The sequence below is a fragment of the Rhinolophus ferrumequinum genome, chromosome 22, assembly GCF_004115265.2.
Source record: "Rhinolophus ferrumequinum isolate MPI-CBG mRhiFer1 chromosome 22, mRhiFer1_v1.p, whole genome shotgun sequence".
NCBI classification, from domain to species: Eukaryota; Metazoa; Chordata; class Mammalia; order Chiroptera; family Rhinolophidae; genus Rhinolophus; species Rhinolophus ferrumequinum.
Window position 1 is genome coordinate 30,512,785 of NC_046305.1, and position 23,323 is coordinate 30,536,107.

At 41.3% G+C, this 23,323-nt stretch overlaps 1 protein-coding gene and 1 non-coding gene across 17 annotated transcripts in view; one reads left to right on the forward strand and one right to left on the reverse strand.

Moving 5' to 3' along the window:
* CARMIL1 (capping protein regulator and myosin 1 linker 1) overlaps nucleotides 1-23,323 on the reverse strand; it is a 349,148-nt gene that overhangs the window by 315,550 nt on the left and 10,275 nt on the right. The window lies entirely within an intron of this gene.
* On the forward strand, nucleotides 20,506-20,612 carry LOC117015493 (U6 spliceosomal RNA). Its single transcript, XR_004421731.1, has one exon. It is a non-coding gene; the product is annotated as a U6 spliceosomal RNA (small nuclear RNA).

The following is a 23,323-nucleotide window of genomic DNA, read 5'->3' on the forward strand; positions in this document are numbered from 1 at the left end:
CACACACCAGAGGACAGTGAGGACTGTTGATGCTGGCACGGACAGTGTTTCCTGACAAATGCAAAGAGCCTGAGTGTGTGGGGCCACCCCTCTTTCCTCTACCTGACGTCTCAGTGGGAAGCCAGTGCTCCCTGTAGAATTTTAACCTGTTTTAATCACTCATTAATTACGGCTACTTTCAAGTCTATCTCTCGGGTTGTTAGAAGCACTTCTCAGCTTCTGACATTCTCAGTTTAATGTCATCCACAAACCTCATCAGTACCAGCATCACTACTAACGACATTGAAAGATTTCAGCTGTGACCAAGTCTTAACATGCAGCCTTTAAAAAAAGGCGGAGGTGGGGGGGAATAAAGTACAGCAGAATAATGCACAGTGTTTCCTAAAGACTATATGCATATGATCACCTGCAGACTTTGCTAGAATGCAGGTCAGGGAGGGGCTGGGTCTGCCCTTCTGAGGAGCTCCCCAATGATGCAATAAAGTTGATCCATGGACCACATTTTGGGTAGCAAGAGGCTACACAGTATCTGTTTCTTTTTCTTTTAATTCCGTTGTATCTAATTCTGAATGAGCACAGTGAAAGGAAAATTAAGTTCAGAATACTGCTGAATTAGATCCTAGCATCACCAATTTAAGGGAAGTGGCACCTTCATTTGACAAAGGTGTTAAAGTAAGAATGGATTTTGTCAGAGAATAAGAGATTCTGATACCTGAGATGGAATTAACTAAGGTCCCTTGAGAGAAACACACAGAAAATGGGGGGGAAGGGAGGCGGGGGCGGGGAGAGGCTAGAGAAAAAAAAGGAAAGAACTTGTACAAAGGAGGCTGGTACCCTTCACCACATGGTGGGTATTTGGGGAGGCCGTAGGGTGGACAGTGGAGGGGGCAACAGAGTGCAAACTGCTGGCTCTGCAGGGGAATGTTTATAACTGGGGAGCACCCACCATTCTCAAATGGGTAGCAATGAATGACAAGAGGTAGGAGTATACCTACCAAAACAAAGGAGAAACGCTGAGGCTGAATTGGTGTCAAGAGAAAATCTCACTGCACCACAGGGTTCTGAGGCCTAGGCAGAGTGGATGAGGAAATTTTCCTTATCACTGCTTTAAGGAAATGAGCTCTGAAGGCCACCTATCATTTCTTCACCTGTAAAATGGAGATTTGGTTTCTTCACCTGTAAAACGGAGATAATAACAGGACCCACCTCACACAGTTACTGTTGAGAACTAAAATAATTATTACTTCATATGGTACTGCATATACCAATCCTTTAATAAACTGGAGCTATTCATTTTTCTTTTTGTCCTTTATTCAACAAAGCAGTGGCACACACTCTCTGAAGTACCGTTTCTCCATAACATTCTGAGTCAGTGATGCTTTTCAGCCCCTCTAAGACTTTGCTGCTATTTTCTGATTCTAAATCATATCAGTTCTTACAGCAAAATCTTAAATCCGTAGGCAAAATCTAACCATCATAAATATAGGAGTTATTTTAGGCAGTTATATACAGTACATCCATCTGTATCATAGCCAGTTCTTGCAATAAAGTCAAGTGCATGCTTGATTGTTGATTGGATGTAAAAGAGTCCATTAAGGAAACAGTTGGACACAACAGGAAACAACATGGATATACCAGAGATATTGTCAGGGAAGCGTAGCAAAACTTAGGTTGACTACTATAATTGTGAGTACACACATACACACATTTAAAAAAAAAAAAAAAAAAAAGCTGGCTTTAAAATTCAGGCAGAAAAAGACCTAACAGTTCAGAATGCCTCTGGAATTCTTCACCGTCCTTAATCTAGCATATTTCTCTCTACGTTCAAATATCTGAACTACTGTAATTAGAAAAAGATCAACTGAAAAGAAAACATAGAATTGACGTATAATTTAAAAATCTCTTTAGACTCAATGGTTTTCATTCTCTCTTCCCCTCCAAGTTTCACCCAGGCCTACTTTAGCAAAATTCCTCCCATGTTTTACATCCTTTGGTTTCTTGGGCCCGTTCCAAGTGGTGAAAGAAATCATTGATAGGGGAGAACTGGCCAACCTCCAGAAAAGCAAGCCCTAAACACATTTACTTTAAAGTTCAAGACAACTATTTTTAAATACACTACTTCTGGTTTCTCCCAAATAACCTTAAAAAAAAAAAAAAAAAAAAAAAAACTACTTTCCCTGGGCAAAGTTCTAAAGATATTAAAAATACACACAAGCAGGTCTTTGTCCTCACTCCCTGTTAGCTGGACTGCTAACTGGTGAACTATGGGCCCTGGGCAAAGGGTCCTGTCCCTTTGTGCAAGCCACGGCTTACCCCAACAGCCTCTCTAATTGGAAACATCATCCATCCAGATAGGTGTTAGGCCAGGTGCCCTTTCTATCCACTATACCTACAGCCTTATAGACCCAACTATACACTGGCACTAAAAATATAAAATGATTAGGGAAGAAACTTGGCCAAGGAAAGAATAAGCCTCAGGGAAACAAGTCACTCCCCGGGAGCCAGGTCTGTGGGAAAGTTTCTGTGTCCCAGAGGAAGGCCATCCCCCAAGACAGGCTATAGTTCTGGCACAGGAAGGGTGGAGGAGGAAAGGACACTTCTCTCACTCGGGGCAAATATTTAGGTCACCCAATTTGGAAATATAAGTGCAGTTTGTTTTCTCTTAAATTAATCATTCCCACACTTAAGAAGATAACTAACTGTATTCCCAAGCAAAAAAGAAAAATTAACTGCAAACTGAAAATATGGGAGGTAAACCCAGCTCATAGACAGTCTTTCTCAGAGTTCTCGCAGGCCAATTTGAGAAGACATTTCTTTGAGTTCATCACTTGCTGTGATCACTAAAGGAAACAAGCATAATTAAATGAAAAACCTCACAAAATCCCTTTGCAGTTAAGAAAGCGAAACAAGGGTTTCTTCTCTCCAGTCATTCCTCTCCCCTGGCTTTTTTTCACTGAGTCATGCAAAGGAAGTTTCAGGCCCTGGCAGGAACAGAGGTGGGACATTAGAGAGATCTGCCAGCTGTTTCCTTAAATAATGCAAATCTCCTTACAACCTGGCAACATTTCAAACAACTATACTCAGTAATTTCTTAGGGAAAACAAGACCAAAGTAATGTGAAAAAGGGTAGGGATGGAAATTGCAAAAGATATCCCAATAATAAGACTGAATGACACCCCCTCAAAAAAATATATAAACTCTAAAAAAGAAGTTTCCACATCAGACTATTAATCACCCAAGCAAGTAAATATCTTCAATTAAAGAGATTTATCACACATTTGAGGAAAAAAGTGTTAGGAATTAAAATTAAAATTCCACATTCATTTATGGGTGTGGCCTTCAGTTTACATTTTTACATTTATGAACTTTTGTATTTTTTAAAGCTTATGTTTTGCAATCATCCTGGCTATTTTCCCAGGAGAAAAGGAAAAATTGGTAGAGTAAGAGGAAGAAGAATACCTAAAATTTGGAAATCATCTCTGGTATCTTAACCACTGAACAGCTCTCTGGTCTTGTCTTGGAAGACATATACTCTGATACTAAGCAGTCAAACAAAATTTCAGTATGTTAACTACAAACAGGAAGCCCAGCCTTTGGTGAGGCTCCTGTAAGGGCACTATAAATCTGGTCCTTTGAAATTTATTTGGGTCATACCTAAAATGAGAGGGGGTGAGAGGTAACAACAGGATGGGACTGAGGGAAAGTTTTTTACCCTTCATTTGCCTTGACAAAACGTCTTCTTATTTTTAAAGCACATAACTTAGAATTTATATAATCACTAATAACTAGATTTTAAGTTCTCCGGGCATGGGACAATGCATTGCTGTTGTTGTTGTACTGTCCCCAGCAGAGACACAGCACATGACTAAAACACAGTATATACCTGGATATTCAAAGTACTCCATTGACCAAGAGGCAAATAAGGCACCAGTAGTTTGACAGGCAGCTAATGTCTCCTAGAACAAAATCAGTGACTGGAAGCAAGTGTGGGGGTAGGAAGGGAATGTCTTCAAACCACCTTGAGGCAACTTTTCAGAATGCACACTCCCGCCCCTCTTTCCCCTCTTCCTCCTCCCCAACCCCATTTGAGACTCATTGGTCTAAGTGTGCCATTGTTTCTGGTGGTTGTGTGTCCCACCTCTCAGGTTTTTGCCTGGGGGTGGGGTGGTGATGGCTAATGATTTACAGCTTCACTACCCATATAATCTTGGCATCTCCTGTAAGATGAAAGGAGGGGCAGGCCCCCCTTCCAGCCTGATGGGTTGGGTGGGGACTTTGGTTTAACAGCTCTTACAGACCTTCATCTAATGCCCTGCTTTTCAGCTCTGTATCCTATACCCACTGCTGTAGGATCTGGGCTTCCAATGCCTGGGCCCTTCCATGGGGTTCTATGAGGCTAACTGGTCACTTCTCACTGGCCTCCCACTCTAAGACCCGAGAGTCGAGCTGCCTCTACTCTAAAGTCTGTGATCCTCTCCTTCCAACAATCTGGTTTCAGCTCTTAGTCCCCTCTCCTACTCTCCTGTTTTTGTGAGGACTGAATCTTTTTTTATTCCTTTGCTTTCTCATTTTAGAGATGTTTTGGAAGGACAAGAGATAGTCTTTGTTCAATACACCATGTTTTACCAGAAATCATTGATTGCTTCTTTACTTATATGTCTCCCCTGACAGATTCCAAAGTCCAAAAGAACAGGGATCATACAAATCTGACTTATAATTTGCCCCAGAATCTAGCACAGTCAAGGCACATGGTTGATATTTTAATGTTTGTTGCATAAATGAATAATTTTAAAAGCATAAAGATCACAGAACTTTAAGATCTCAAAAGGTCCTCAGATTTCTAGGTTATCCTCTTTTCTAGCACTGTCTCTCTCCACCTTCTAATAGGGCCATATTTAACCCTTTAGATTAATAATCGAATCTCTTTTCAAAAATTCCTGGAGCAGTGGCTTTCATACTTTTCTGACTGCAACCTAGAGTACAGAATATGTTTTACACGACACTTCACCATATGCTTACTAACAAAAATAAATGTACGTAACTATCTTTACCCTTACCACGTGGGATGCTCTCCCGTACTTACTACTCTATTTTAGTTCAGCTCTCAAAAAAGGTATTGTGGGATTCACTAAACTGATTTCACAACCTGCTAGTGGGTCATAACCTACAGTTTGAAAAACTTTTGTATTCATCCTTTCAATTCTAGCTAGCACATTGCATCCTCAGGGAAAGTCCTCCCTGTCTTTCTAAATTAGGACTACATGTTCCTCCTTAATGCTCTCATAATATCTGATCCTTCCATATTCTGTGATATAATGGCCTCAGTCTGTGGAACAGGCAGGAGATCTAGGGGATCCAAGACAACTGAACACGTTTGTGCAAAAACTTGTACACATGTTCATAGCAGCAGTATGCACAATAGCCAAAAGGTAGAAACAACCACATGCCTGTCAACAGATGAATGGATAAACAAGAGATGGTATATCCATACAATGGAATAGTATTCAGCCAGGAAAACGGTGCTGACGTACACTATAACATAGATTAACCTTGAAAGCATTATGTTCATTATGTTCATAATGAAATAAACCAGACATGAAAGGTCACATACAATTCCTTTTATGTGAAATATGCAGAAAAGGCCAATCCATAGAGACAGAAAGTATATTAGTGGTTGCCAGGGGTTGAAGGGAGGATCAGGGGTGAGAACTAAAAGGTATGGCATTTGGGGGTAATAAGACTCTAGAATTGGTTGTGGTGATGGATGTACAACTCTGAATATGCTAATAACCAGTAAATGGTACATTTTAAATGGGTATACTGCACGGCATATGAGTATACCTTTAATAAAAAAGTTTAAAAAGAGAGAGAGATCCTGGGAGAGACATGGGAAGCAGCCTAAATAGCAGGCAGCAGGAGCAGAATTTGTCTTACTTACCCTTTACCCCCAGCTTCTAGCATAAGGACAGACACGTAGCAGGGTTTCCATGAGTATTTGTTGAATTAATAACTCACTCTCAGATGAGACCCAGATGGGTTTTCTCAGTCAGGTAGATGCTTTCACCTCGGGGCAGCATGAGGTTAACCACTCAAAGAAGGAAATGGGCTTCGTTTTTATTAAATGACCGTCTACCTTCCCCTACAAGATAATCCAGATCCCAATATCCCTGATGATTATAAACTGAAGGGTTTTTTTAGAGAGAGAAGCATTGTTTTTTACTGTCACATTGTTTCAAAACAAAAAACAAAAAACCAGTCGGCCCCACAGAACTTCCCATGAAATCCATAAATAAAAGCCTTCCCCACCACCACCACCGTGAGAAATGAGGCTCCGCAGCTGACTACAACCTCAAACTGCCTATTTTAAGCTTAATTCCTGCAAAAATATAGTTTGGGCTCAGCTATAGACAACAGTTGACCACCGAAAGTAACTAGAAATAAGGGATCATGAAAACTAGTTAGTGCTACTTTTGTTGATAAAAATATGTTTTTTATATTCATGTCAAATGTGTAGCTTAATCAGCACAGAGCCATTTTTTCAGCCTGAGCATAAATTGTTGGCTACCTCATTTAAGGTCTTATCCAGGTCTGTTTAAAAGCCCACATCCACAGCTAACTCACTATAACAACACAAGCTTGCTATAAATAAGTGGCTAATACTCTTGACCTAAGAGGTGAAAATTCTGGCTGTCTATTAAAAGTAAAACCAACAGGGGCCAGCCCGGTGGCTCAGGCGGTTAGAGCTCCATGCTCCTAACTCGGAAGGCTGACGGTTTGATTCCCACTTGGGCCAGTGGGCTCTCAGCCACAAGGTTACCAGTTCAATTCTTCGAGTCCCGCAAGGGATGGTGGGCAGCGCCCCCTGCAACTAAGATTGAACACAGCACCTTGAGCTGAGCTGCCTCCCAGATGGCTCAGTTGGTTGGAGCGCATCCTCTCAACCACAATGTTGCCGGTTTCGACTCCCGCAAGGGATAGTGGGCTGTGCCCCCTGCAACTAAAATTGAACATGGCACCATGGCACCTTAAGCTGAGCTGCTGCTGAGCTCCCGGATGGCTCAGTTGGTTGGAGCGCATCCTCTCAACCACAAGGTTGCCGGTTTTGCCTCCCGCAAAGGATGGTGGGCTGTGCCCCCTGCAACTAGCAACGGCAACTGGACCTGGAGCTGAGCTGCACCCTCCACAACTAAGACTCAAAGGACAACAACTTGAAGCTGAATGGCACCCTCTACGACAAGATTGAAAGAAGAACAACTTGACTTGGAAAAAAGTCCTGGAAGTACACACTGTTCCCCAATAAAGTCCTGTTCCTCTTCCCCAATAAAATCTTTAAAAAAAAAATGTAAACCAACAGCCACTAAAACTCACTTTTACCCATCCCCACCTCTCAAAAAAAGGCTTTAAACTTCAACTATAGATGCGTATAGAGTGACCAAAGGAAAAGCAATGCCTAACAAAATAAGAACATGACACAGAACCACCCCAACAATATTTATTCTCTTCCCATATCATTTGGGTTCCCAATGGAAGCTGTCCCCAACATCCAAATACTTTGCTGTTTTACCACCTTCTTCCTTAACATTATTTTTAAGAGCAGGAATACTCCCCATTCTGCCACCAAGAGAAAGTAACAAATAATTTCAGATCATAACTCTGGCAAAACAAAACCTGGAAACAAACAATTCCAACGTGTTTCCTGTAAACTGATCTCTTTTTTAAAATGGCATTTTAGAATATGGTGCACATCCAATCAATGTATCAAACAAACACTTATTGCTATATAAAGCACAAAAAAGGTGGCTATGGATGGAAAAATGCAGATCAAGTCAAGGAACTTCTATGAAGTGGGAAACACCGGCAGGTGCCCTGTGACATTCAAAGCAGATGTATAAATTCCATTACATAACATAAGTACGTAATCAAAGTACTAACAATACACTCTATTCACATTTCTAATTTAAACTTCCAAATGGTTGATAAATATTTGAGACACTTCATACAAGCACAGATAGTACCACCTAGTGTTAACATGGCCAGGGCACTGCAGAAAACAGTTTGGTGGCTCCTCAAAAAGTTAAACACTGAATTACCATGATGCAGAAATTTCACTCCTGGGTGAACCCAAAAGAACTGAAAGCAGGGATTTGTACATCAGTGTTCACAGTATTATTCACAATAGGCAAAATTTGGAAACAACGCAAGTGTCCATCAATGATGAATGGATAAAGAAAATATGGTACGTACATACAATGGAATATTATTCAGCCATACTAAGGAATGGTGTTCCAGTACATGCTACAATGTACTTTGTACCTTGAAATAAACCTTGAAAACATTATGCTCCGTGAAACAAGCCAGACACTAAAGGAAAAATATTGTACGATTCTACTTATATGAAGTACCTAAAAAAACCTGCAACAGGTAGTCCTACAGGCCAGGGACCATCACAATGCCTACACAGTCCAGATGATGACAATGATCTTCAAGTTCCCATGAGAGAAACAAGGTATTGCTTTATTTTGTGCACTATCAGCTAAGCAACAGAGACCACCCACAAAAAAATCTTTAGAATAAGAAATTATCAACAGCCTCTACTGTATTCAAGTCACTAAATAAAATTTAAGGGTCCAAAATTGAGAAGAACAGTAATTCTTGCAGTGGCAGGCAACGTTAGAGAAGCAGGCATGGCAACTAACAGCCTCATCAACTTGCCACTTGTTTTTACTACTGAACAAAATTAATGTCGTTTAATACAATGATAATACTTGGAGGAAGGCTCCCCCTGGAAAAAAACAAAAAAAGAGAAACCTAGGAAATTATCTCACTTTTTGAAAAGCAAAGAAATAAGGACTAAGAAAGGAGAAAATGCTTCAGGAATTAACTGAAACAGCTGGGTCCTTTTTTCTAAAATACTAAAAGTTCTACTTCCCGCTGATTCGCTCAATATTTCTGGAGCCTTTTCCATGCCCACACTATTAACTAAAAGCACAGATTCAGGACATTTTCAAAAGCATTAGCACTAACCCTCAGCCTCCTGATTCCCAAGTTCCCACAATGACAGAGGCTCTTAAAGATCTTGCATCTTCCCCCAACCAGACAGACAGACAGACAGACAGGCCCATTGTTTTCTGCCACCAGGACGACAAGTAGAGGCTTTGGCTTGGAGTAAGATTCAAAAGTACCAAAATCTAACATTTGCTAATAAACACATTCAAAAAAGCTTCTCACATCTCTACTGAAACTCAAAGTCACAAACCCACCAGGGGCCAAAGAGCCAGACTTTCTAATATGGTTTTAACCTCATCAAAGTGACACAGTGCGTTCAATCCTAAAACACGAAGCCAATTCATACAGTCAGTGTGAGACTCAGTGGTTCTCAGCAATGCTTTGTCCTGGACTCACTAATAGAAGTTTTAAGTTTTGAATAGTAAAATTGCGATATTTAACATGCACTAACATAAATTATTTGACATATGAGGAGTAAGAACTCTGAAACCTAGAATCTGTGATGAAAGGCAGCATTTTCCTACTTAAATGTCCTCTAGGACATCCCACATAAGAGGTCAAGCAATCTATACTTGAACTTTTCCAGCTTCAAGGAACTCAATCCCACCTTCCACTCCACCCACAAATCAGCACAGCTCTAACTGTTGAGGAGATTCTTCTGAGTTTCAAGACAATCCTCAGTCCCTGGTAATTTTATCTATGGCCCCTGGTTTGGACCACAGATAATAAATGCACATCCTCTTTTATGTGACAGCCACTCCCATATGTAAGAGCTGCTCTGCTCTGTGGGGAAGGCAGCCTTATGATACAAACTGAACATAAGCTGCAAGGTTAATATATTCTTAAAAACTTTCCTCACCCCCTTTCTCAATTCTGTTTTAAAGCAGAGTGGTCTGAAACTACCTTAAACATTTATAATAAGTAGACTGATATGTGACCTGACTTCTGTATCTTAAACCAAACCCAGTGGAGGAGATCCCTGGAAAGAGGGCACCTTTCTTGACTTTATTCCAGTCAATTCCCAAGCCACTGCCTTCTTCCTTCCAAACACAGCTCCTTTACACACAGATGGTGTGCAATAATTATTTATTTAATGAAATATTTCAATAATCTTCCTAAAAGGAGGATGGATAATATGTCTTCTTGACATAATTTTTTCCAAGTGACTAATTTGTAAAGCTTCAGAAGCAGACAGGACAAAAACCCAAAGGGATATACAAATTGTAATTTATAGTTCTTTTGTGTAAAAGATGAAACACTGACATAAGTTGTTAGCTTTTCTCTGAGCTCCTTAGAATACCGGTGTCCAATGAGATGTTAATGGTGCTTCATAAAATGTACAATGTATATGAAGAATGCTGAAAGCTCTGGGGATAGAGAACTGGAGAAACCTATTTAAGTTTGGGAAATGCAGGGTCACAGGTACCTACTCCCAGCACATCTGTTCATATCTTGGGAGCAGGATCTATTCCCCAATTTGGGAAACACTGGCTTAGAGCTACATAAAATTTCTTGTGGTTTATATGCTTAAAAGGGTTGCTAGGGGGAACCAACAGGAAATGAGATGCTCTCTTGGGTTTTTCCAAAGACTGTAGGTGAAATTTTAGGTGACAGTTTTATTTGGTTAAAAATAACAAAATAAAACCACACATTATAATTTTATCACACAAAAGACATTAAGTGTTATCTCTGAAAGCCTAAGAAAATAAATCTTTTCACCAACTCAACATGAACAACTCTGTCAATGGAAAGAAGGACTATCCTTCCGGCAAAGGAGAAAATGAGTAACCAGCTAAAAGTTGAAACTCCATCCAATTTCTCTCCCAGGTAAATGATGAAACCAAGCCTTCACAAACAGGAAATAAATCACTCTCTCTGAAACGACATGTAGAAAGGCAAACAGAAGTGACTCATTTACACAAGGATTCACATCCCTGAGACAGTAGTACAATACTGCACAGTAACACAACAGTGAGACATTATCACCTTTCTCCTTAAGCATCCCTGATCTCCTGGGTAGAAACTGGGTGTAATGAGGAGCAGCGCTCAGATGAAGTGCTCAGGGAGCACCTCGTAGCTTTGACTGCACTAATTATTCTGACCAAAGCAGAGTCAAGTCTAAGTGTTTGCAGCTGCCCACTCTCCCTCCCTCACTGGCTCACTGGTATTGATCCGAGCATCCTGCACAAAGTTAAATCAAAGATGGGTTATGTCAGATAAGGCCACTGAGTAACTTTATCAGGCCCCTGAGAAAACCACTGTGGTCTTGAGATTTGTACTCCAGGCCTGCATCATTTACTACACATCATTTACTGCGTACACTATGAAAAGATCACTATTAGAAGTAGGGGGCTTGATACAAAAGTACAATAAGGAAATGGTCCTGGGCTCTAAAATAGTTTATAGCCTCCTCAGGGATAGAGCCTAAGAATAAGAGCATCCTGATTATGCTCTTGGTCAGGCCATGAGTCTTTTAAACTGGCCTTGAAAACAAGCACTGGCCTACATTCCCAGAATCTGTTATCCTGATGGAACTCAGCCAACTATCTGAGCAACAAGTTAAAAAACATTCTGTGGGGTGACTTGTGTGACAGAACCCAGTAGATTAGCTGCATGAAGGTACTTGTATTCTTTCCCAGATTTGAATAGTAAAGAGAGAGAGGAATGGATGCCTGGAAGGATAAGAGAGGTACTAACAAATTGGATAGGGTCAATAAAAATAATTCAAACTGGAAAAAAATTCTTTACACCACCGAATTTTTAGAAAATAATTCACAAGGCTGATTTGAACTCTACTGCCTGTATTCCCAATGTTTTTTAAAAAGTAACTCTGAGCACCTCCCTCAAAAGAGATGGTACTGAGAGGCCTTAACGGGGGTGGGGGGGTGGGGGTAGGAAGATTAAGAGAAAATGTTACTGGGGTCAAAGCAATAGGTCCTGGGATAAATATGGTGAGCTGGCCTCTTTGGTCTGATTTTAGGAAGTGAAGCAAGGTCTGAGATTTTTCTGAAACATGCCCTGTGCAGGCTTCTTTTAGGAAAGTCAACATAACATGCGGAAATGATCAGCTTCCATCTCCCATCTTTCCCATAATGCTGACTTCAACGTACATCAGGATCCTGGGTGGAAAGTGTTTTTAAATACAAGGTCTGACAATTAAATTTGCGAACTTATCCTAGAAAAAGTGCTACATACCTCATTGCTGAATATCACCATGGTCACTGTGGGGACAGAGTCCCAGAGAGCAGTTTCCAGGCTCTCAGCCTCGCATGGGGAGGTGCTGGCTTGGGTGGTGAGTGACCATCAACTGTGATTGGTTGGCCATCAGCTGTAGCCGGTTGGCCGATTGGCTACTGATGTAACTGCGGGGCTGCGTTGATTGGTTGGGTGGCAGGCAGAGAAGTGAATGGCGGACTGCAGATCGTGTGGCTACTACTGCGTGTGTCTCGACCAGCCGCCAGAGAGAATATAGTGGTATGACTCCCCTATCTATGGCTCCGTGGGTGTTCTTTTTGGCCTAGCCATATCCTGCGTTCTTAGGTAGGGAGCAGGACCAGAGGCCCCGCAGGCCGCCCCGCACAACAGTCACCTTCAAAGTACTCCCCTTGGGAAGCTATGCACCGACGCCAGCATCTAGTCCACCCTTCAAAGTAATTTTGGAACTCTTTTTCTGGAATGGCTTTCAAAGCTGTCATCGTATTACCCTTGATGTCGTGAATGCCATCAAAATGTCTTCCTTTCAATATTTCCTTTATCTTCAGATAAAGAAAGAAGTCATTGGGGGCTAGATCAGGTGAGTAGGGAGGGCGTCCCAATACAGTTATTTGTTTACTGGCTAAAAACTCCCTCACAGACAGTGCCATATGAGCTGGTGCACTGTCATGATGCAAGAGCCATGAATTGGTGGTGAAAAGTTCAGGTCATCCAACTTTTTCACGCAGCCTTTTCAGCATTTCCAAATACTAAACTTGGTTAACTGTCCAGTTGGTACAACTTCATAATAAATAATCCCTTTGATATCAAAAAAAGTTAGCAACATCGTTTTCACTCTTGATTTGGACTGATGGAACTTTTTTGATCGTGGAGAATTGGCTGACTTCCTAACTGTGCACTTTGACGCTTTGTTTCAGGGTCATGTTGGTACACCCATGTTTCATTACCAGTGATAACACGGCCCAAAACATCGTCTCGCCTCTCCAAAAGGTCTTGGCAAACTTTGACTCTCCTTTGCTTTTGTCCATTACTGAGCCCCTTCGGGATCATTTTTGCACATACCTTTCTCATGCCAAGATTTTCAGTTAAGATTTTCCTAACTATTTCTCTATCAATGTTTACTTGGTCTGCTATGCTTCTCACGGCCGATTATTCTGACACACAATTCGACAAATTTTTGCAATGTTTTCGTCAGTTCTGCTCATTACTGGTCGCCCTGACCTCTCTTCATCAGTGATGCGTTCTCTCCCCTCAGAAAAATATTTAATCCATTTGTACACTGCTGTTTTCTTCATGGCATTATCCCCATAAACTTGGACTAATATGTCCCTGATTTCACTTCCACTCTTGGCAAGTTTAACAAGAAATTTAATGTTTGTTAAGAAACTGTGGTACATTTATACAATGGAGTATTACGCAGCCATAAAGAAGAAAGAAATCTTACCATTTGCAACAACATGGATGGACCTAGAGAACATTATGTTAAGCGAAATAAGTCAGACAGAGAAAGATAAGTACCATATGATCTCACTTATTTGCGGGTTCTAAAGAAAAGAATAAGTGAATGAACTAATCAGAAACAGTTTTGGAGACAAAGAGGAAAAACTGAGGGTTGCTAGATGGGCGGGAGGGGTGGGGGGTGGGGGGAGGGTGAGGGGATTGGAGGGCAGTTGGTGACTACAGGATGGCCCCGGGTTTGAAAACTAATCTGGGGAACGTAATTTGGTGGTTACCAGAGGGTAAGGGGGTTGGGGGGTGGGGGATGAGGGTGAGGGGGATCAAATGTATGGTGATGGAAGGGGAGCTGACTCTGGGTGGTGAACACACAGTGTGATTTATGGATGATGTGATACAGAATTGCACACCTGAAATCTATGTAATTTTACTAACAATTGTCACCCCAATAAATTAAAAAAAAAAAAAAAGAAATTTAATGTTTGTTCATTGCTCTCATTCAAGCTCAGACATTCTTGCAATGGCACACAAAAACATGCAACAACAATAATGAATGCCACTCAGCAAGACACCACCACACGTCAACACGACCACAGCTGTGAGACACTGATACAGCAAGGTTATGAAAGCTTACTGAGCTATTTGTACAGTGCTGCCAATGTACAAGTTAAGCACATGGTGGCAAGTTCACAAACATAATTGTTGTACCTCGTTAAGAGGCAGGAGTTGCCCTGTGATTCTGAGGCACAGCCAAGCTGAGAATCTCCACGTTAAGGAAACAGCTGGCCATGGAACCTGTCTGCAGGGACCTCTGGTCATCTCATATAAGGATATGTTTGTTGGGCTCCTCCAGGTGACAAGGAACAGCCAATAGCCTAAGCTCATGATGGTCCAATGTGAGGACACCTAGCGAACTGAGAGAGGCAAGCAAGCAAGACAGGAAACCCTGTCAGCAGTTGCCCAGTGGATATTGTAGAAAACTGATAAATACTGTTCCTATATCTATTAAAGTTTCATTCACTCAACTAGACTTTGGGAGTCACCATTTCTAAAGCAACCATCCAGTGCTCTGTCACACTCTTCCTGCGTCTACTGTTCCAGCCACAACTGGCTCAGTAATAGCCTCTTCATGCTCCATGGCTGCTTACACAGGGCTTGCCTCATGCCTCTGCTTTCTTCTTGTTTCTGTGTCTCTATATCTCAAACTCCCATGAGGAAGAATCTGTCCAATACAGATCTGCCCTGTGAGCCAGAGCTGTGAGGTAGAGGCTGTTGGTTGGCCTGTAGAGACCCACGGGGCTGGAGAGATGGGGGCGAGGGGGTCAGGGCCAGGCACAACTACCCCTAGTTCAATCACCAGGCCCAGGTGTGGGGTTGCTGGTACCAAGTACAGAAAGGCTGAGGAAAGGAACCCCTCCAAAAGAAGCTGTGGACAAGCAGGTTCTCAGAGGGGCCAATATGACCAACAGACACATAGCATGACTTACCTAGCAAAAGTCATTTTCCCAAGCAGATTTCAAAGTTCTGTATGTGGTGGGTGATGATAATTTCTCAGTAAGGCTTAAGAGTGTCTAATTGGTGCTTACTTGAGAATCTAACTCAGTGTTTCTCAAATTTCGATGTGCATCAGAATCACCTAAAAGGCTGGTTAAAACAGATCACTGGGCACTGCACCCTGAGTGGGTGATTCAGTAGCTCTGGATAGGACCCTAAGAATTTGCATTTCTAACAAGTTCCCAGGTGACACTAAACTTTCTGTTCTAATTAAGAACCACTGGTCAAACCGATTAGGTATCTTAACGCAAACTTCTGTTTGGTGCCTTCTGGTATTTTTGTTATATATGAATATATATAGGTATCTACATAATTCAAAAATAAGTATTTTAAAATGCATCCTTTTGATTTTGTGGTAAATTAACCATACCTATATTATAAAACTGCAAATCTTCATATTTACCTATAACTATACAAGCTAAATATGACTAGGTATACATTGCTCTCTGACATTTTGGGACCCACTGATCTAAACCAGTGGCTCTTAACTGGGGACAATTCTGGAACTTGGAGAACACCTGACAATGTCTGCAGACATTTTTAATTATTACAACTGGGAGAAAGGGGTGATACTGCCAGCATTTGGTGGGTAGACACTAGGGATGCTGCTTGACATCCTTTAAAGCACAGGCAACCTCTACAACACAGAATTATTTGGGGGACCTCCCATAAGATTGTCAGCTAATTTCTCAACAGAAACTCTGCAAGCCAGAAGGGAAGGACACGAAATATTCAAAGTGATGAAAAGCAAGGACCTACAACCAAAACTACTCTATCCAGCAAGGCTATCGTGTAAAATTGTAGGAGAGATAAAGAGCTTCCCAGGCAAGAAAAAGCTAAAGGAGTTCATCACCACCAAATCAGTATTACAAGAAATGTTAAAGGGACTTCTGTAAGAAGAAAGGAAAAAATAAAACACATAAATATGAATAATAAAATGGCAATAACTATGTATTGATCAATAATCACTTTAAACATAAATGGATTAAATGCTCCAATCAAAAGACATAGGGTAACTGAATGGATAAGAAAACAAGACCCATACACATGGTGTCTACAAGAGATCCACTTCAGATCAAAAGACACACACAGACTGAAAGTAAAGGGATGGAAAAAGATATTTCATGTAAATGGAAACGAAAAAAAAAAAAAAAAGCTGAGGTAGCAATACTTATACCTGAAAAAATAGACTTTAAAACAAAGGCTATATATAAGAAACAAAGAGGGACATTACATAATGATAAAGAGATCAATCCAACAAGAGGAAATAACTCTAGTAAACATCTGTGCACCCAACACAGGAGCACGTAAATATATAAAACTAATATTGACTGACATAAAGGGACATCGACAGTAGCACAATCATTATAAGGGACTTTAACGTTTAACACCCCCGTGACACCAATGGACAGATCTTCCAGACAGAAAATCAACACGGAAACATGCCTTAAATGACACACCAGACCAGATGGATTTAATTGACATTTTAGAGCATTTCACCCCAAAGCAGCAAAACACCCTCTTTTCAAGTGTATATGGAAGATTTTCCAAGATAGACCACGTATTATGGCACAAACCAAGTCTCCATAAATTTAAGAAAAAACAAAATAAAGACTTATTTGATCCAAAATGTCAATAGTGCTGATACTGAGAAACCCTGATCTACAGATTGTTTAGAAGTTGAGGATCCAGCCTGCCCAGGAATCCTCAAGTGTGGAAAAGCACAGCTTCACGAACCAATGAACCCCAATGGGCCGCTCGTCACAAAACAAAAGCAACCATAACGGAAATCCAAAGGGAAGTGTGGACTGAGTGAGGCTCAACTGAGTGAGGCTTGGAGAGCACACAGCAGTGCCCCGAGGAAGCCAGCATTGCCCTGCAGTGTGAGTAGAAGCCAGCTACTAGTTTTTGGTTTTTTTTGAAATCTGACTAACCTGGAAGTGAAAGAGGGGCTCGAGCATATTTCTGAATACATCCAGATTTGCAGTGAAAAGGAAATGAAAAGATACCCAAGGTAAAAATTGTTGAGACACAGTTCTCAACAATGTCCTTAAACACTTTCTTAGAGATTTTTCAAAAGCAATGCACCCTCTTTGAGAGCAGCAGAGTGCAAAACTCCTAAACCCATTTCTGTAGATAGCCGATACTGGTTTAAAATGGCTCTGAGCAGGAAAAAAACATCGAAACAAGTATCTCACAGAGGGCCAGGAAAAGATGCAACCTTGAGGTAATTCTTTTAGAATATGTATATAAAATATACCCGAATAATCTGTGGCTATGGATACATAATAAGATTCTTATAATCAGAGCATTTAGCACCACTGCAAAATCCCTCACAACAGTAACAATGCTAAGATTTACTGATGACTTACTATATGCCAGACACTATTGAAAATATTTTATGCATAATATCTTCATTTAACTTCCCAAACAAACCTATGAGGTAGGTTCTATTAGTATGCCTATTTTACAGATGACAAAAGTGAGACACAGAGAGGTTAAGTCATTTGCCCAAGGTTAGACAGCAACATTCAGCAGTTCCAGGATTCAAACCCAGACTGATCGAATAACGCAGAGAAAGCTGCTAAAAGACAGGGAACTATAAAATGTCTGTGAAGACATTAAAAAAATAAAAGCCATCCCCGAATTGAAAGCCAACTATACCACAGGCATCACCCTCCAGAATATTAAAACGTACAGCCCAACTCTGACGGACAGAGAACTGGTTATTTCCAGAGAACACAGTGCCAGACAGAAAGGAATTGCATGTGAAGGCTACCTGCACATTCAGCACTGATAGTACATGCCCTGCGTCACAGACAACCCGCACATGTCAGATGTAAAGACAGATGCCACTTTCATTATCTCCACAGCAAAAACACACAAATGGGACAATGCTTAAGAAACTCTAAGTGACAAAGTGCTAATAGTAGCTTCTCCTGTGCTCCAGATGTTCTGCTAACAAACAACACTGGACAGGAAAGACTGGACCAACTTCCTACATCCTTGTCAAGAAAGAGATAAATACTGAATGGAGACAACCCAGCACATTCACCACAGAGACCATTTAGAGGAGTGTAAATTGACAGAGGGATAAGGGCTGCTTAAACTCCAACAGTTTTTCTAGAGAGGTAACTGTTGAAAAGGAAACCTCTCAGAACTTCACCGTTAATTCACAGAGGAATTTTGTGGGGACAAAGCTTCTGATGAGGAGCAGGCCCGAGAGATGTTAATGGAGTATCCACACAAACAAGGCAAGTACTAGGCAGTGTAGTTCTGATTTTCATCAGCACACAGAGTGCCTGGGATTCACGGAACAACACTGCACAAAAGGTGTCCCCAAACTGCAACATTTTTGCTATCCCAAGAACACAGGCAAAGAATAGACACTGACCCACAGCAATTTAAAACTAAAGGAGCTGGGATACACCCAGTGCCAAACTGGCCTGCCCATGACTGAAAAGGAAAGCAATCACACAGGCTTCTCTCCAGATCTGTTTCCTTCTGATGCCCTGGAAGTAAGATATCATCTTTGTTTGGTTGCTAGGGACAACTAATTTGGGACAGCAGGATTCAGAAAACCGAAAATGCCGACCAATAACACCTTACCAACCAGCCCAGATTTCCATTTGCTAAATTTCAGATTAGAGTCAACACAAGAGTGTCACTGGGCTGGGGAGTCTGGAATCAAACAGCAGAGAGACTGTCTTGAAAGAGCCTTGCAAGGCTTCAGAAATCTCAGGAACTTCCCGACATCTGGTTTCTCTCATTTGTCCTTGTCTATTCCACAAAGTGACAAGGAATGTGGAAATGGAAGGGGTCCTATGAGCTTGTTTGCTGAAGCAGCATGGGGGTCCCTGGGGAATCTCCTCCTACTGGCCAGTCTTGGAAGGGAAGACAATCATGAGCAGCATGGTACACACAGCAGTCTGAAAGGACAATGCAGGCTTAGTACTCGAGGGACTCCTCAAGGAAGAAGGACTCCATCAGGGGTTGCTCCTAGGAGAGCTGGCCAAGTCCTCATTACCTGGACATGCCCCTCACAGGTTGGGGAAGACAGGGAAAGGGTGAGGAAATGAGGAAGCGAAGTGGGAACAGAAAGAAGGAGCCACTACAGTGGAGGGGGGAAGGACCATGCTACTGAAGAGATTTCGTGGCAGCTACACAGGTGAAGTAAGCTGCTTTCAGAACTGTCTTGGAAGAAAAGTAACGTTCCCTTTCATTTGATACTAAAATATCTTCGAAGACACAGGACTAGCTGTACATGTTTATTAGCTTAGGGGTCTTCTCAACCCGTAAGCTAATAATGAAATTTTGCCTAATGAAAGTGTCATGTGCCTTATCATTTTCAAATCTGCTCAGCAACCATTCATCAGCGCATTCAAGGACCCAAAGTTATCAAGTCCCACGATAAAAGCAAAGATCAAAGACCAAAATCATGTAGCTAGGGTCAAGCGAAGGAAAAGGCTATGGGTGATCCAGCAGCAGAAGCCAATCAGAAGGTGATAAAGAGCAGTAACTCTGGAATTCCACTTGTAGTCACCAGTAACCACAAGAGTCACAGGACCTTTCCATGCCTGCAAACAGTCTGTAGCAGACAGCACATCCACACAGGACGACCTGTGAAGGGCCCTAAGTTGCAAGAAAAAAGTTTGCCTAGGGAGACAGGGTCCAAGGAGGACTGGCCTAAGAAATACAAGGACTTTAACAAAGAGAACAAGCCATTCTGCTAAGTAGGTTTTTTAAAAAGACAATAAAATTGATGAGCTAGGGGAATTATTCTCTATTGAGACTTCCCGAATAACAATCAGGTGAAAAATGCATCCTTTAGAAACCCTGTCAGACAACAATTCCACTTCCAGGAATTTATCCAAGAGAAATAAATATGAGGATGTGCACATTTATAAGGCAAAATATTGGAAGCAACTTGAATATTTCACAATAAGTGTCGGATAAATTATGATATATAATCTATAATGGATTAATGGAGTACCATGCAGAAATTCAAAACATAGCTATATATATTATTGCAACAGAAGTCTTTGACCTCAAAAATTAAATTTTAAAAGTAGAATACAAAATAGTATTTATGATTCCATTTTAAAATATATATTTTATGTATGTTAGCATAGAAAAATATGGAAAACACATATTTTTTCCAAATACATCTGAATTAATAGGACTACATTTTGCTTTCTTACATTTTATAATTTTTCAGTAATGCAAATAGCACAGATACTTTCAAATTTTAAAAAAAACAAACAAGAAAACTTTCAAGTGCTTTCTTCAACAGCACATATACTAAAAATGGAAAGATACAGAAAAGACTAGCGTGGCCTCTGCACAATGATGGCACAAAAATTCATGAAGTATTCCATATGAAAGAAAGAAAGAAAGAAAGGAAGGAAGGAAGGAAGGAAGGAAGGAAGGAAGGAAGGGCTTTTCCAATGCTCACGCAACATGGCACTGTTCACCTGTTCAATTGGTTTTCTACACAGTCTGGAGGAAGGATTCTGTGATACCACACACCACATCCCCCCTTCAAGAGGCACTACCCAAAGGAGCCCATTAAATACTCTGAGAAAGTCTTCTTAATTCAGTTTAACAGGGTTTGCCAAACATCTGTGATCACAAAACACCTACAGTTTTAAAGGCTAAATGACAAAGTAGGATGATTCCAAACCAAGGTGAAAAGTCTGGAAGCAGAGTCCAAAGAGTGCAGGAAGTGAGCATAATTGTCCTGAAAACTAAATGACCATGTAAACTAGCTTCAAATACTTGAATCGCACTCAATGGGGAGGAGGGAGCAAAACTCTTCTGTGACCTTCAGTAAACGCCACACTGGAATGAATGCAGAAAAGTTACTGAGAAGCCAATTCCAGCCCAAACTAAGAAAGGGCTTTCTGAGACTTTTGCTTTTCCCACCATGAAAATAGTGAAGCAAAAAGTGGATACACAACTACCAGGGATGTTATAGAAGAAACTGCCCATGGGCTAGAGTGCATGGTTAGATGGCCACCAAAAGTCCCAGGCCAAATTCTCTGGGCAACAAGCAAGAAGGGCAAGATCTGCACAATTTCCCCAGAGTCAGCTTAAGTCAGTTTGTCCAAACCACGTCCCATCTGGAGGACATGCCTACCAATCCTAGTTAATGTCCATCAATGTTCTGAGACCCCTGGGCCTAGGAAACAGCAGAAATACACAGTTGTCTCCCTAGCAGAGACTAAACACATTCATCTCTAACCTTTGTCACAGGCTGGAAATACTCTAAGTACAGTTCAGGTTATTTGTACATCCCTGTTTCAACCTCTAAGAGGACCTGCTGTGCACCTACCCACATCTAGACAGACCAACACACATGTGAGCCAAAGGTCAAGAGACGATGTTTTCAAAAAGAAAAACTCTCTTGGGCCGGCCCAGTGGCTAAGGCGGTTGGAGCTCCGTGCTCCTAACGCCGAAGGCTGCCGGTTTGATTCCCACATGAGCCAGCGCCAGATGGCTCAGTTGGTTGGAGCGCGGGCTCTCAACCACAAGGTTGCCGGTTCGACTCCAGCAAGGGATGGTGAGCTGCACCCCTGCAAATAACAACAGCAACTGGACCTGGAGCTGAGCTGCGCCCTCCACAACTAAGATTGAAAGAACAACTTGACTTGGAAAAAGTCCTGGAAGTACACACTGTTCCCCAATAAAGTCCTGTTCCCCTTCCTCAAATTAAAAAAAAAGAAAAACTCTCTTCCCAAAGACAAAGATGAGGAAAAGGACACAGTGGGTGAAAGTGTTTTATTAAGACACACACACCTCAACCCCAAGCATCATTCCTTTCCCTCCTTTATTTTACCCTTCTTTTCTCAAATTTTGGGGGAAGTGAGAGGGAGGTGGGGGAGAGAGAGAGAGAGAGAGAGAGAGAGAGACAAACAGGGCACCATAACAGAGATTTAGACAACAATATGCCATATATATATATATAATTCTTGTATTCTATTAAAAAAACAAGCATTTTATAAAGGGGCGGAAGATTAGGAGAGAAAAAAATCTTCTACCCTTAATTTTGCATTTGTCAATCTACTTTAACAATAACTATTAAGAGTGTTACCAACGAAATGAAACATAAAGGTGCTACAGTAACCTTTTCTCTGTAACTGTTTTATAACTACAAAAAAAAAAAAAGAGTCCTCCCTGTTCATTCCATATTTTGGTTAGATACCTTGGCTCCTTGATGTCCTCAATGCCCCTTTCACAACACTCCCTGTCTTCCCCTCCTCCCCAGAGCCGCTAAATCCCCAAGGCTGGAAAAGAGTATCTTTTCAAGAACAATGAAAAGTTACACCAGGTCTGGTATATGTTCAACAGCTTCTTGCCCAAAGTCATTTGACCCTCCTATCTTAACTACAGAAAAAACTGGGGCAGTTGAAGAGTAGAATGTAAACGCAGCTCAAGTAACAAGTTCAAGTTGGCCAGAACTGCCTCCTGGAAATATATGCCCAGAGCCAGAGACTGCCTCCAACCCCTACCCAACATCAGTGGGAGCTGACTCCAGGTTTTGAGTTGGGGTAAATTCTGAAGCACTCAAATATGAATTTATTTTGAATTTCCCTGAACTTCTGCCAGGACCCTTGGCAACAGCGGGTGCTCTCTGATACCCACTCCTGCAAGATCGTTTCAGTGTTGTTGCTATTTTCTAAGCTCAATTTTCTAAGTCATGTAACTTCACCCAGGTGCTTTGAAAATTACCTATGCACTGAATTGTAAGTGATCCTTAAAAGCTGAGACTCCTAGTAGTACCACAAAGAGAACTATTCAAATTACCCCACAACTGGTACAAGAGCCTCTCACAGAAGGAAGGAAGCCCAAAGGACAGAACAATGATTTTCCAACAGTGTTACTCAGAAGCCACTGCAATCTATAGACATCTGACATAAATTTCATTCTTACATCAATTTTAACTACTGGAATAAAACACGAACAAATGATTTGCTGTGTTAACAGCAAATTTAACATAATGGAGATCAACAATAAGGGGAGCTGTGTTGTCATAATAACCCACTTTTGTACAGAACTCAGAATAAAGCTTCTACAGCCACCTCCACATAGAAAG